This window comes from Pristiophorus japonicus, chromosome 6 (genome assembly GCF_044704955.1).
Source record: "Pristiophorus japonicus isolate sPriJap1 chromosome 6, sPriJap1.hap1, whole genome shotgun sequence".
Lineage (NCBI taxonomy): Eukaryota > Metazoa > Chordata > Chondrichthyes > Pristiophoridae > Pristiophorus > Pristiophorus japonicus.
This window is the reverse complement of record NC_091982.1, coordinates 244,310,471-244,324,425: the sequence shown is the minus strand read 5'-3', so window position 1 is coordinate 244,324,425 and position 13,955 is coordinate 244,310,471. Positions and strand designations below refer to the sequence as shown.

General features: G+C 52.5%; 1 protein-coding gene across 2 annotated transcripts in view; it reads right to left on the bottom strand.

The window, feature by feature from the left end:
• Window positions 1-13,955, bottom strand: part of fndc3ba (fibronectin type III domain containing 3Ba) — a 411,236-nt gene that overhangs the window by 368,696 nt on the left and 28,585 nt on the right. The window contains exon 1 of one of the 2 annotated variants that reach the window (XM_070882441.1): window positions 1,624-1,705. The exons of the other annotated variant lie outside the window; for it this stretch is intronic. The gene's annotated coding sequence lies outside the window, so the exon portion shown is untranslated. Of the gene's footprint in view, window positions 1-1,623; window positions 1,706-13,955 lie in introns of those variants that run through there. 2 annotated transcript variants of the gene reach the window in all.

Genomic DNA, 13,955 nt, shown 5'->3' with positions numbered 1-13,955 from the left:
TTTCTAAACCACCAAGGTAAAATATTTACATACGGTCCTTTTCCCAAGTTACATCCACATTACAGGAAATATTGTGTGTTGACAACATGTTAGTAATTCCACAAAATTCCTTACCTTTTACAGGAAACTGCCCAGAGGTAATAAGTGAAGTTTTTAAAAATCTTTCTAACATAACAGATTGTTGGGATTAAATTGACTGGGGTCCCGCTGGTGAATTTGACCCAGTCAATGTCAACATTTGAACACTTGTCCAGTTAAATCCAAACAGCTCCTTGTAGCACAGGGTCAGGGTGACATTTCCACACCTCAATCAGAGGCAACCTGCAAATGTTCGGCACACAATAATCGACATGAATCATAGTTTGTGCTGAGTTCGCGGTTCATAGACAGGTGAATAGTCGATGTACGCAATGTGGCTTCAGCACCCAGGCAAGAGGTCAACATGGAACTGTCATCATCCTCACAGGCAGTCCCTCGGAAGCCTTGCTTCCACTCAAAGTGAGTCCTTAGGTGGCTGAAGAGTCCAATACAAGAACCACAGTCTCGGTCACAGATAGGGACAGATAGGCGTTGAGGGAGGGGTGGGTGGGACAGGTTTGCCACACGATCTTTCCGCTGCCTGCGCTTGATTTCTGCACGCTCTCGGCGATGAGATTCAAGGTGCTCACATGGAACTGTGCCCCAGCCAGGGGTCAATGAGGAACTGTGCCCCAGCCAGGGGTCAATGAGGAACTGTGCCCCAGCCAGGGGTCAATGAGGAACTGTGGCCCAGCCAGGGGTCAATGAGGAACTGTGGCCCAGCCAGGGGTCAATGAGGAACTGTACCCCACAAAGATGTCAATAAGGAACACACTTTCAGTTGAGAGGAGGGGAGAAATTTGAGACGCAAAGCAAATTAAGACATGAGGAGATGAGTTTTTTTAAACAACTAGTATCAGTAACGAAACTACTCAGCCCCTCACCAACTGGGAATATCTCACTTTGTTGTGCAGCTTAGCGAGGTTTACAAGCTGTAATTTTCCAGTGATTACTTGCACCCACCTTTCCCAGGGGACATGGAGCGTCAGAGCAGGACTCCCCACACGAATGTTAATTAACCAAAACTATTCCTCTCTTTAGAAGAAAGTTTCAGGGTTTAAGAATTTTGGTTCCTACTGATTCAACTCTTCCACCTTTTCGGGCTGTTTTATTCTGCAGTCTTTGCTGACTATCCAGCCTGCGAAAATCTGGAAAATTCCTTCCATGGTCTCGATCCCTCCCCATCTCTGTAACCTCCTCCAGGCTGACAACCTCCGAGCTCTCTGTGCACCTCCATCACTAAAACAGATTATCTGGTCAGTATCACATTACTGTTTGTGGGAGCTTGCTGTGTGTCAATTACCTGCCACGTTTCCCACATTACAACAGTGACGACACTCAAAGTGCTTCATTGGCTGTAAAGCGCTTTGTGATGTTTTACCACATTAAAGGCGCTATATAATTAAATAAATTAAACTCTAACCCTAAATGCAGACGCCCTGTCCTACAAACTTAGCCTTTTTTATTATAATTTTACTTATTTAATTTGGGTTTTGATCATTTAAAAATTCTGGGAAAGAAAACCTTCAGTTTATCGAGACTCACGGGTACAGTCCTGCTGCTCGGCAAGTGCTCCGAAAGTCTCCAATTCAAAAAACTCCTTTCCAGACAGAAGCACAGAGTTTAAGACGTCCAGCACTTCAATATGTCGAATTCAACCAACTTTCACAATGAGGAGCCTGTCGATTATGGAGTCTAAGCATCTGCAACTGTTCCAGGCACAGATCCAAGCCAGTAACTCCACAAGGAGTCACTGACTGATCAGTGATCGCCACATCATCGGTACGAGGGCAGGAGAGGGAAAGCGAGGGAGGGTGGGAGGGGAATGAGAGAGAGAGAGACAGAGAGAGAGAGAGAGAGAGAGAGAGAGACACAGACAGAAAGAGAGGAGGGGTGACACAGAGCGGGGGGGACACAGAGGGGAGGGGACAGAGAGGGGGGGGGGGACGGACGGAGACAGATGGGGGGGGGGGACGACGGAGACAGATGGGGAGGGGGGGGGAACGGAGACAGATTGGGGGGGGGGGGGGGGAACGGAGACAGATTGGGGGGGGGAACGGAGACAGATTGGGGGGGGGGGAACGGAGACAGATTGGGGGGGGGGAACGGAGACAGATTGGGGGGGGGGGAACGGAGACAGATTGGGGGGGGGGGAACGGAGACAGATTGGGGGGGGGGGGAACGGAGACAGATTGGGGGGGGGGGGAACGGAGACAGATTGGGGGGGGGGGGGGAACGGAGACAGATTGGGGGGGGGGGAACGGAGACAGATTGGGGGGGGGGGAACGGAGACAGATTGGGGGGGGGGGGAACGGAGACAGATTGGGGGGGAGAACGGAGACAGATTGGGGGGGGGAGAACGGAGACAGATTGGGGGGGGGAACGGAGACAGATTGGGGGGGGAACGGAGACAGATTGGGGGGGGAACGGAGACAGATTGGGGGGGGAACGGAGACAGATTGGGGGGGGAACGGAGACAGATTGGGGGGGGAACGGAGACAGATTGGGGGGGGAACGGAGACAGATTGGGGGGGGAACGGAGACAGATTGGGGGGGGGGGAACGGAGACAGATTGGGGGGGGGGGGGAACGGAGACAGATTGGGGGGGGGGGGGGAACGGAGACAGATTGGGGGGGGGGGGGGAACGGAGACAGATTGGGGGGGGGGGGGAACGGAGACAGATTGGGGGGGGGGGGGAACGGAGACAGATTGGGGGGGGGGGGGGAACGGAGACAGATTGGGGGGGGGGGGGGAACGGAGACAGATTGGGGGGGGGGGGGAACGGAGACAGATTGGGGGGGGGGGGGGAACGGAGACAGATTGGGGGGGGGGGAACGGAGACAGATTGGGGGGGGGGGAACGGAGACAGATTGGGGGGGGGGGAACGGAGACAGATTGGGGGGGGGGGGAACGGAGACAGATTGGGGGGGGGGGGAACGGAGACAGATTGGGGGGGGGAACGGAGACGGAGACAGATTGGGGGGGGGGAACGGAGACAGATTGGGGGGGGGAACGGAGACAGATTGGGGGGGGGAACGGAGACAGATTGGGGGGGGGAACGGAGACAGATTGGGGGGGGGGAACGGAGACAGATTGGGGGGGGGGGAACGGAGACAGATTGGGGGGGGAACGGAGACAGATTGGGGGGGGAACGGAGACAGATTGGGGGGGGAACGGAGACAGATTGGGGGGGGAACGGAGACAGATTGGGGGGGGAACGGAGACAGATTGGGGGGGGAACGGAGACAGATTGGGGGGGGAACGGAGACAGATTGGGGGGGGGAACGGAGACAGATTGGGGGGGGAACGGAGACAGATTGGGGGGGGAACGGAGACAGATTGGGGGGGGAACGGAGACAGATTGGGGGGGGAACGGAGACAGATTGGGGGGGGAACGGAGACAGATTGGGGGGGGAACGGAGACAGATTGGGGGGGGAACGGAGACAGATTGGGGGGGGGAACGGAGACAGATTGGGGGGGGAACGGAGACAGATTGGGGGGGGAACGGAGACAGATTGGGGGGGGAACGGAGACAGATTGGGGGGGGAACGGAGACAGATTGGGGGGGGAACGGAGACAGATTGGGGGGGGAACGGAGACAGATTGGGGGGGGAACGGAGACAGATTGGGGGGGGAACGGAGACAGATTGGGGGGGGAACGGAGACAGATTGGGGGGGGAACGGAGACAGATTGGGGGGGGAACGGAGACAGATTGGGGGGGGAACGGAGACAGATTGGGGGGGGAACGGAGACAGATTGGGGGGGGAACGGAGACAGATTGGGGGGGGAACGGAGACAGATTGGGGGGGGAACGGAGACAGATTGGGGGGGGAACGGAGACAGATTGGGGGGGGAACGGAGGACAGATTGGGGGGGGGAACGGAGACAGATTGGGGGGGGGAACGGAGACAGATTGGGGGGGGGAACGGAGGCAGATTGGGGGGGGGAACGGAGGCAGATTGGGGGGGGGAACGGAGGCAGATTGGGGGGGGGAACGGAGGCAGATTGGGGGGGGGAACGGAGGCAGATTGGGGGGGGGAACGGAGGCAGATTGGGGGGGGGAACGGAGGCAGATTGGGGGGGGGAACGGAGACAGATTGGGGGGACGGGGACGGAGACAGATTGGGGGGACGGGGACGGAGACAGATTGGGGGGACGGGGACGGAGACAGATTGGGGGGACGGGGACGGAGACAGATTGGGGGGACGGGGACGGAGACAGATTGGGGGGACGGGGACGGAGACAGATTGGGGGGGGGGAAACGGAGACAGATGGGGGGGAAACGGAGACAGATGGGGGGGGGAAACGGAGACAGATGGGGGGGGGGAAACGGAGGGGCACAGAGAGAGAGAGAGAGAGAGAGAGAGAGAGAGAGAGAGAGAGAGAGAGGGGCACAGAGAGAGAGAGAGAGAGAGAGAGACAGACACACACACAGCAAGGGTGAGAGAGATGGATTAAGATTCAGGCAGCAAGAGAGAGAGAGAGAGAGAGAGAAAGAGGGGCACAGAGAGAGAGAGAGAGAGACACAGACACACACAGCAAGGGTGAGAGAGATGGATTAAGATTCAGGCAGCAAGAGAGAGAGAGAAAGAGAGGGAGGAAGGGAAAGAGGAGAGACAGAGAGGAAGCAGAGTTGCAGGGACCTAGAAAGACAGACAAGGGGCAGAGGTTGCCCGAGTGAAGGAGACAGAAATGGAAGCAATCAGACAGAGAGCTGGAGCGCTCAGGAAATGTATAAAGAGTTCTTGTCATTTGCAGGCTGACTGAATGAAGCTCCTTCAGCTACATTATGTTAAACTGAGACCTTTAGCACAGTGCTGATAATGAGAAAAGCTGATGGGTTTTGGGGAGTGAGGAAGTGTGGGGGTGTTTCTGATTCATCATCAACAGCCTTTAGCTCAGTGGTTCCATTCCCACCTCTGAGTCAGAAGGTCCTGGCTTCGAATTCCACTCTGGGGCAGTCCCGACGAGCAGAGACCGGTCAGAATTCTGGGTTAATATCCAGTGGGATACTCGCGTGCCCCCTGCCACTCCCCCCACCCTATGCAAGAACATAAGAAATAGGAGCAGGAGGCGGCCATACGGCCCCTCGAGCCTGCTCTGCCATTCAATATCATGGCTGATCTGATCATGGACTGGACTCGGCTCCACTTCCCCACCCCCTCCCCATAACCCTTTATTCCCTTATCGCTCAAAAATCTGTCTATCTCTGCCTTAAATATATTCAATGACCCAGCCTCCACAGCTCACTGGGGTAGAGAATTCCAAAGATTCATGAACCTCAGAGAAGAAATTCCTCCTCATCTCCATTTTAAATGGACGACCCCTTGTTCTGAGACTATGCCCCCTAGTTCTAGATTCCCCCATGAGGGGAAACATCCCCTCAGCATCTACCCTGTCAAGCCCCTTGTTTTATGGACTGCGGCAGCCCATAAACCCAGACCAACGTATAGGATGGACCCATGGGAATATGGTCACGGCCATGGAAGGAGCAGCCGGTCTGACGGTTATTCAGCCGCCGATCCCTCCCACGGGGAGAGCGCGCAAAGCTCCAAAACCACCCCCACCACCCTGCCAGACCGTTCCTCCGCCCGTCAATCCTCGCATCGCATGCTGCTCTCGGAGAGAAGAATGTGAGGAGAGAAAAACACAACGACAAAATTCACAATAACAGATGGACAGGAAGTGGTGCGGGTCAGGAACAGTCGCCATTGGTGGAGGAACAGAACAACTATTTGTTTTATCGGGATTACAGTTAGTACTGCAGAGTTTCGCAATCCCACCTGTTCCTGTTGCCCACAGCAATGGATTAATTCCCAGTGTTCATTCAATCAACGCTTCTGGTTTCAAATAAACCTCCGAATGTAAAAGGGACAATGCTGCAAGACAGGTTTGCTGACTAAAGGAGTTGGGTTTTAAGGAGGGTCTTAAAGGAGGCGAGGCACTCAGAGGGGGAATTCCAGAGCTTAGGTTTAGTACAACAACTAAAACTTGTATGTATATAGCGCCTTTAATGTAGTAAAACGTCCCAAGGCACGTCACAGGAATGCTGTCAGACAAGATTTGACATCGAGGCACAGAGAGATATTGGGATAGGTGGCCAAAAGCTTGGTCAAAGAGGTAGGTTTTAAGGAGCGGATTTAAGGAGGACAAAGAGAGGTAGTAATGCAGAGAGGTTTAGGGAGGGAGTTCCAGAGCTTGGGGCCCAGGCAGCTGAAGGCACGGCCACCAATGGTTGAGCAATTATAATCAGGGATGCTCAAGAGGGCAGAATTAGAGGAGTGCATACATCTCGGGGGGTTTGTGCGGCTGAGGGGCTGAAAAAGATTACAGAGATAGGGAGGGGTGAGGCCATGGAGGGATTTGTAAAAAAGGATGAGAATTTTGAAATCGAGGCGTGGATTAACCAGAAGCCAATGTAGGTCAGCAAGTACAGGGAGGTGATTGGTGAGTGGGACTGGGTGCGAGTTAGGACACGGGTCAGCAAGTACAGGGGGGTGATTGGTGAGTGGGACTGGGTGCGAGTTAGGACACGGGTCAGCGAGCACAGGGGGTGATGGGTGAGCGGGACTGGGTGCGAGTTAGGACACGGGTCAGCAAGTACAGGGGGGTGATGGGTGAGCGGGACTGGGTGCGAGTTAGGACACGGGTCAGCGAGCACAGGGGGTGATTGGTGAGAGGGACTGGGTGCGAGTTAGGACACGGGTCAGCGAGCACAGGGGGTGATGGGTGAGCAGGACTGGGTGCGAGTTAGGACACGGGCTGCCGAGTTTTGGATGACCTCAGGTTTATGGAGGGTGGAACATTCAAGACAGCACAATTTCAAGAGTGTAGCATTCCCACAGTACTGCACCACAGTCACCAACCCTCCGGGACTGCCCTGGACTCTCCAGGAATTGAACATTAATCTCCAGGGCACTGCTGCGAGCAGAACCTGGGAGCAAGATCAGAGAATTCAAAAGAAAAAAAGTTCCCCCCCCCCTCTCTCCTCATTTTCTTTGAACACTTTTGTTTATTAGTTATAAAAATATTGGGGGGGGGGCTGTTTGGATGATTCTTCACTGTCACTCAATCAGGTAACCAAGAGTCTGTTCGGTTTCTGATTGGCCATGGGAAGCCGGGGCTCCGTGGAAAGGCGACCAATGGCGGGAGCGGCTGGAGGCAGACGATCATGTGATGAAATCACCACAAATGCGACCAACTGGTTGCCGACCGTATACAACACTGTTACAAAGTTCTGTGCTCAAGTCCCGCACTGGCCTTCTAATTCAAAGGTCACAGTGCAACCACCCGAGCCAAGCCTAACCATCAATGGTAGCTAATTTTAAAATTCTCAGCCTGGTGTTCAAATCCCTCCAAGATATCGCCCCCTCCCTAGCTGGCTCCTCCAGGCCGACAATCCCACGATATCTCTGCGCTCCTCCAATTCTGGCCTCTACGCAACCCTGATTTTAATTGCTCCACCATTCAGCTGTCTGGGCCCCAAGCCCTGGAACTCCCTCCCTCAACACCTCTACCCCTACCTCTACCCCCACCTCTACCCCCCACCTCTCTCTCTCTCTCCTCCTTTAAGATTCTCCTCAAAACCCAACCTATTTGACCAAACCTTTTTTTCACCTGTCTAAATACCTCCTTATGTGGCTCGGTGTCAATTGTTTGACAATCACTCCTGGGAAGCACCTTGGGATGGTTTACTACATTAAAAGGCGCTATATAAATGCAAGTTGTAATTCCAAAAGCAGCTTTATTTCGGCCGAGTGATGAGAAAGCAAACATTGAGCTCAGGAAGATCCCGGGATTGATTTCCCGTCAGTGCAGAGTTGCTTGATCCACGCACCGGGAATATTCTGGGAACATGAAGGGTAAAATCAGCCAGGGTTCCCACTCCCAGCCGCTATAAAGTGGCTGCTGCCGTTAAGCGCAAAGGTGGGATGGTTAGGGATGGTTAGGGGTGGTGCCCATCCCCGCCGCCGCCTCCCCGTTCTCCCCCATCCCCGCCGCCGCCTCCCCGTTCTCCCCCGCAGTCGGAATGCCCGCCAACATCCCTGTCTGGGCTCACAGATGAGAAAATGGATGGGGTACCACAGTGGTGGAGAGGGCTGTAACCCAATGGGATCAGGTTGAGTAGAGGTGAGGGGAGGCGGGAGGGGGTGGTGGAAATGTCAATGAAGGAAAGTTCGATAGACAGGTCCCGCCAACACATCGACAGGAACTTCAAATAAAGTGATGGTTTCTTTGGCTTTCCTCATTCTCTCGAGGAATTCATCAACCCTTAGGACACAAAGCATAATGCATTCCCTGGAAAGCAAGATAAAAATCAGCTCGCCATTGCAGACTGATGAAATTAATTACTGCAATTTTCATGACAGAAATTGGGAGTGGGGATGGGTGGGGGGGGGTGAGGAGAATGTTCAGGGAGCTTGAGGGCCAAACAGAGGTCCCTCCCATAGTGCCCGTGACGGCATTGCATGGGGAAAGTCATGACTATGTCCATGTGGTAATGTCCCCGAGGAATTCTATGAATAAGAGAGGATGTGAAGCATGCAGAACTCATAAACACAAGCCATAAGAAATGTATCTCTCAGTCGATGAAACTCACAAAAGGAGGCTATTCGGCCCATTGTGCCTGCGATCCAATTTGTCCCACTCCAGCCCCACCCCTCTCTTTCTCCATACACCTCTATTCCTTTCCTTTTCAATTATTTATCCAATTCCCTTTTGAAAGTTACGATTGAATCTGCTCCCACCGCCCTTTCAGGCAGCGCGTTCCCGATCAGAACTCACTGCCGAAATAAATTTCTCATCTTCCCCCTGGCATTTGTTGCCAATTATCTTAAATCTGTGTCCTGTGGTCACCGACACTGCTGCCGGTGGAAACAGTTTCTCCATATATACTCTATCCAATTTGGAACACCTCTATTAGATCTCCCCTTAACTTTCTCTGCTCCAGTCGCTTCACATAACTGAAGTCCCTCATCTCTGGTGCCATTCTGATACACCTCCCCTGTGCCCTCTCACACCTTGATGACCTTCCGAAAGTGCAGTGTCCAGAATCCTCCAACTGGGGCCTAACCAGTGAGTCATAAAGGTTTTAGCATAATGTACTCTTGTACTCCATGCCTGTTTATAAAGCCCAAGATCCCAGATGGTTTCCCCCCCCCCCTCCCCCAAGCAGCCTTTTCAACTTATCCTGTCACCTTCAAAGATTTATGTACGTCTCTCTGTTCCTGTACCCACTTTACAATTGTACCATTTAGTTTATATTACATCTCCAAATTTTTCCTTCCAAAAATGCACAAAACAAACTCTTTGGTTCTAGAACGTTTGATACAAACATACGGAATTGATGGGCAGGAAAAGGCCAGTTGGTCCATCAAGCCTACCCCACATCTCATGGTGCATGGAGCATCGGGATGAGACACTTCGTGCCCTAACCTCACACCCTCCCCCTTCAAACATGTAATCCCCTTGGAGAGGCAAAAAAAAAAACCAGGATCCCTCCCTCTCTCTGTAACCTCCTCCAGCCTTACAACCCTCCCTCTCTCTGTAACCTCCTCCAGCTTTACAACCCTCCCTCTCTCTGTAACCTCCTCCAACCCTACACCCTCCCTCTCTCTGTAACCTCCTCCAGCCTTACAGCCCCCCTCCTCTCTGTAACCTCCTCCAGCCCTACGCCCTCCCTCTCTCTGTAACCAGCTCCAGCCCCACAACCCTCCCTCTCTCTGTAACCACCTCCAGCCCCACAACCCTCCCTATCTCTGTAACCTCCCCCAGCCCTACAACCCTCCGAGATCTCAGAGCTCCTCCAATTCTGCCCTCTTGCGCACCCCCCCCCCCACCCGATTTTAATCGCTAAACCATTGGCGGCTGTGCTTTCAGCTGCCTGGGCCCCAACCTTTGGAATTCCCTCCCTGAACCTCCCCGCTTCTCTCCCCTCCTTTAAGATGCGCAAAACCTAGCCTTTTGACTAAGCTTTTGGTCATCTGTCCTTTCATCTTATGTGGCTTACATTTTTGTTTGATAAATGGCTCCTGTGAAGGCGCTATACAAATGTAAAGTGTTGTTGTTGGAGCGTTCAGTACATAGAACATAAGAAATATGAGCAGGAGTAGGCTATAGGGCCCCTCGCGCCTGCTCCGCCATTCACACTCCAGAGAGTATAGGCCCATTCTACACAATCTCTCATCATAAGACAGCCCTCACATCTTAGTCTGGATCAGATAAAGAGTGAAGTTACCACTGTAACAACAATATCTCTCGGTTGCAACCTCAGTATATTGCCAGTGCGCATTTTTCCAATTCCTGTGTCAGCGTGCCTTTAATTTTTTTATTGAGAATCAAAGATGAGGTTCTGAGGCCTTTCGCTCAAGGCTCCACCAAGGCTGAAGGTGAGCGAAGCTAGGAAGTATGGATTAGGCAATGTCAAGGTTGAGCTCAAGGCCCTGCGTGAGGAAGATGGCACGAGGTGAAGAGCTGCGTAGCGTTGAGATTGTGAGAAAAGTGAAGGCAGGAGACTCCACAAGGAATCATTATTTCAGTCTAACTCAATTTATGCCGAGTTGTGGCTAATTTTACACCGTTGAAAGGGACCCTCATCCTTGAAGTGTGAGCGGGATTTGAACTCAAGTCCCTCAGGTGTAAGGGCAAAGGTCAACAGTGTACCACCCATTCCTGACAGTCCAGGATTATAATGTGAACGTGAGTCAGTCAATCGCTACACTCAGCCGTTTGACTCTGCAATCCTGTTCACCACCCCCCAATCGGTTTGAACCTTCAGTCACTGTGACTCTGCTCTCTGACACTCTCTCCCAGACCCACTTCACCCCATTGCCTTCCTTGTTCTATCAACAGCCTCGAAGAAGCCCACCTCTTCGGACAGTGCTCGGCTCCCCATTCCATTGGGGGAGAAAAGAGAGTGTCCATGGGCTGTGAGAGGGGATTCAATGGGTGGGGATAGTGTGTCCACCAGAGAGAGAGAGAGAGAGAGAGAGAGAGAGAAAAGAGAGAGAGAGAAAAGAGAGAGAGAGAGAGAAAAGAGAGAGAGAGAGAGAAAAGGGAGAGAGAGAGAGAGAGAGAGAGAAAAGAGAGAGAGAGAGAGAGAGAGAAAAGAGAGAGAGAGAGAGAGAGAGAGTATTTGATGACCTGAATGACCTTGTGCACACTCTTATATTCTCACATCATTCCCCAGAAGGAGCAGCTCGGCATTGCCCCAATTGCATTCCAGAATGGTCACTGGCTTATAGGAATACGGTAAGTTTTTACTGCCCAGGAGCTGTAGCGGTGATTTTGGAGAGGCAGGAGAAAAAAAATCCCCTTCCACAATGTGTCCGATGATAATTAGTCCCCAGAGATTGCCGGGACATGGAACAGTTGTCTCCTGTCTCAGGCTCAACTGGACTGCTCACGACCTCAGCATCTGCTTTAGCTGCGGGGTGAGCTTCCAAAGCCCGTATCCTCTGTCCCAAAGACCCCCTCCCCCAGCTCTGTCTGAACACCTACCTCCGTCCCTTCCTCGCCTCTCTTGGTCCTGGGGTTGTTCCCCGCTTCTCCCAGGTGATGACGCGGCTACAGGGAGGGAGGTATAAGATTATGAGGGGGCCTGACCAGGTGGATGCAGAGAGGATGTTTCCACTGATAGGGGAGACTAGAAATAGAGGGCATGATCTTAGAATAAGGGGCTGTATATTTAAAGCTGAGATGAAGAGGAATTTCTTCTCTCTGAGGGTTGTGAATCTGTGGAATTCGCTGCCTCAGAGAGCTGTGGAAGCTGGGACATTGAATAAATTTAAGACAAAGATAAGACAGTTTCTTAACCGATAAGGAGATAAGGGGTTATGGGGAGCAGGCAGGTAAGTGGACCCGAGTCCAGGATCGGATCAGCCATGATCGTATTGAATGGCGGAGCAGGCTCGAGGGGCCGTATGGCCTACTCCTGCTCCTATTTCTTATGTTCTTATGAAAGCGTGTACTGATGAAGCTCCGGCCATGGAGGTGTGGGGCAGGCTTGGTGGACCAGCTAATCTCTTCCTGCCCATCAGTTTGGTATCTTGCTACGGGATACAATTACTGAGTCATTCCAACTTCCTCCTTCTGCTACGCCACATACGCACAAGTTACAACATAATGATAAAGTCACTCGGGAACATGACCTGTGATTGTCATCGCTGCTTGCTTTATGCACGAGCACAGAGCCGAGAATATATTTCATTAGCAACTCCCCTCATTCAGTTAAGAATCTGGGACACACACACACACACACACACACAAACACACATAGCCTGTCAGACTGACGCGTCATGAAACAACGAGCACAACACTCGGCAACACAACTCTCATCTATTTTATATCCTCGCTTTTGATGTAGGGCAGGAAATAGCCGAGGCCCGTTTCCCAAAGGGGTATGAATCATAAAGTACACAGTGACTCCAACTCCGAAAGACTAGGCCGTTTCATTCTGGACTCCACACAAGGCCGCTCTTCTTGCTCAGTCAAGTAAGTCAACTGAAACTAAGGTACTTGCCCCGCCCCGCTTCCAATGAAAGAATCTAACAGGACAGTTAACTACGCAACAACAACCTGCATTTATATAGCGCCTTTAAAGTAGTAAAACATCCCAAGGCTCCTCGCAGGTGCAGTTATCAAACAAAAACTGACCCTGAGCCACGTAAGAAGACATTAGGTCAGGGGGCCAAAAGCTTGGTCAAAGAGGTCGGTTTTAAGGAGCGACTTAAAAGGAGGAGAGAGAAGCAGTGAGGGAATTCTAGAGTTCAGGGCCCAGGTAGCTGAAGGCACAGCCGCCGATGATGTGGCAATGGAAATGGGGATGCGCAAGTGGCCAGAATTGGAGGAGCGCAGAGATCTCGGGGGGGGGGGGGGGGGGGGGGTGGTTGTAGACCTGCAGGGGGTGACAGAAATAGGGAGGGGCGAGGTCTTGGAGGGATTTGAACACAAGGATGAGAATTTTAAAAGAGAGAGGTGTTTCGGGACGAGAATGCCCCACCCCCCTTCATCCTATGGATTGTGGGAGTCCATAACCTCCCACCCCCCTATTGGCTGCGAGAAAGATGGTTACAAGTTCCAGCCCTACTCCAAAGAGCCCTGGTGAGGAGGATCTCTGAATATTTTGAGTTAATATCCAGTGGATCACAGGTGCCTGGCAGCTGAGCACACCACCATTGTGTCTAGCCATTCCCCTCCCACCCCATTAGGTTAATGGTCTGTCCGTACAGAGACAACACAGTATGCATGTGGAAGAAATTTACACTCAAGTTGACCACTTCAGTGTGGTATTGAGCCCCCCAGATCAGGAATACCCCTCATCTGTGTTGAGTTGCTGAACTCAACCAGAGTGTTGACTTGTTACGTCCACCCGAGGGGGCAAATGGGACTGCGGTTTAATGTCTCAACTGAAAGACGGTACCTCCAATCGTGCCAGTGCTGAGGGAGCGCTGCACTGGTGGTGGGGGGGGGGGGCGGGGGGGGGGTGGCTGCGGAGGAAAGTGTTAGCTTGGATTTTGGGGGTTCAAGTTTCAGGAATGGGGACTTGAACCCACAAGCTTCATACTCTGAGGCGAGTGGGCCACAACTAATATGGAGTCAGTACTCCACATTCTCACACACTGAGTACAGACCCCAAGGGGTGACAAGCTGATGGATCCAGAGAGACAGAGAGAGACAGAGAGGCAGACACAGAGACCGAGAGAGACAAAGAGACTGACAGTGAGAGAGACAGACAGACAGAGAGAGAGAGCGACAGACAGACAGACAGACAGACAGACGAGAGAGAGACAGACAGATGAGAGAGAGACAGACAGACAGACAGACAGAGAGAGAGAGAGAGAGACAGACAGAGAGAGAGGAGAAAATCCAGGAAAG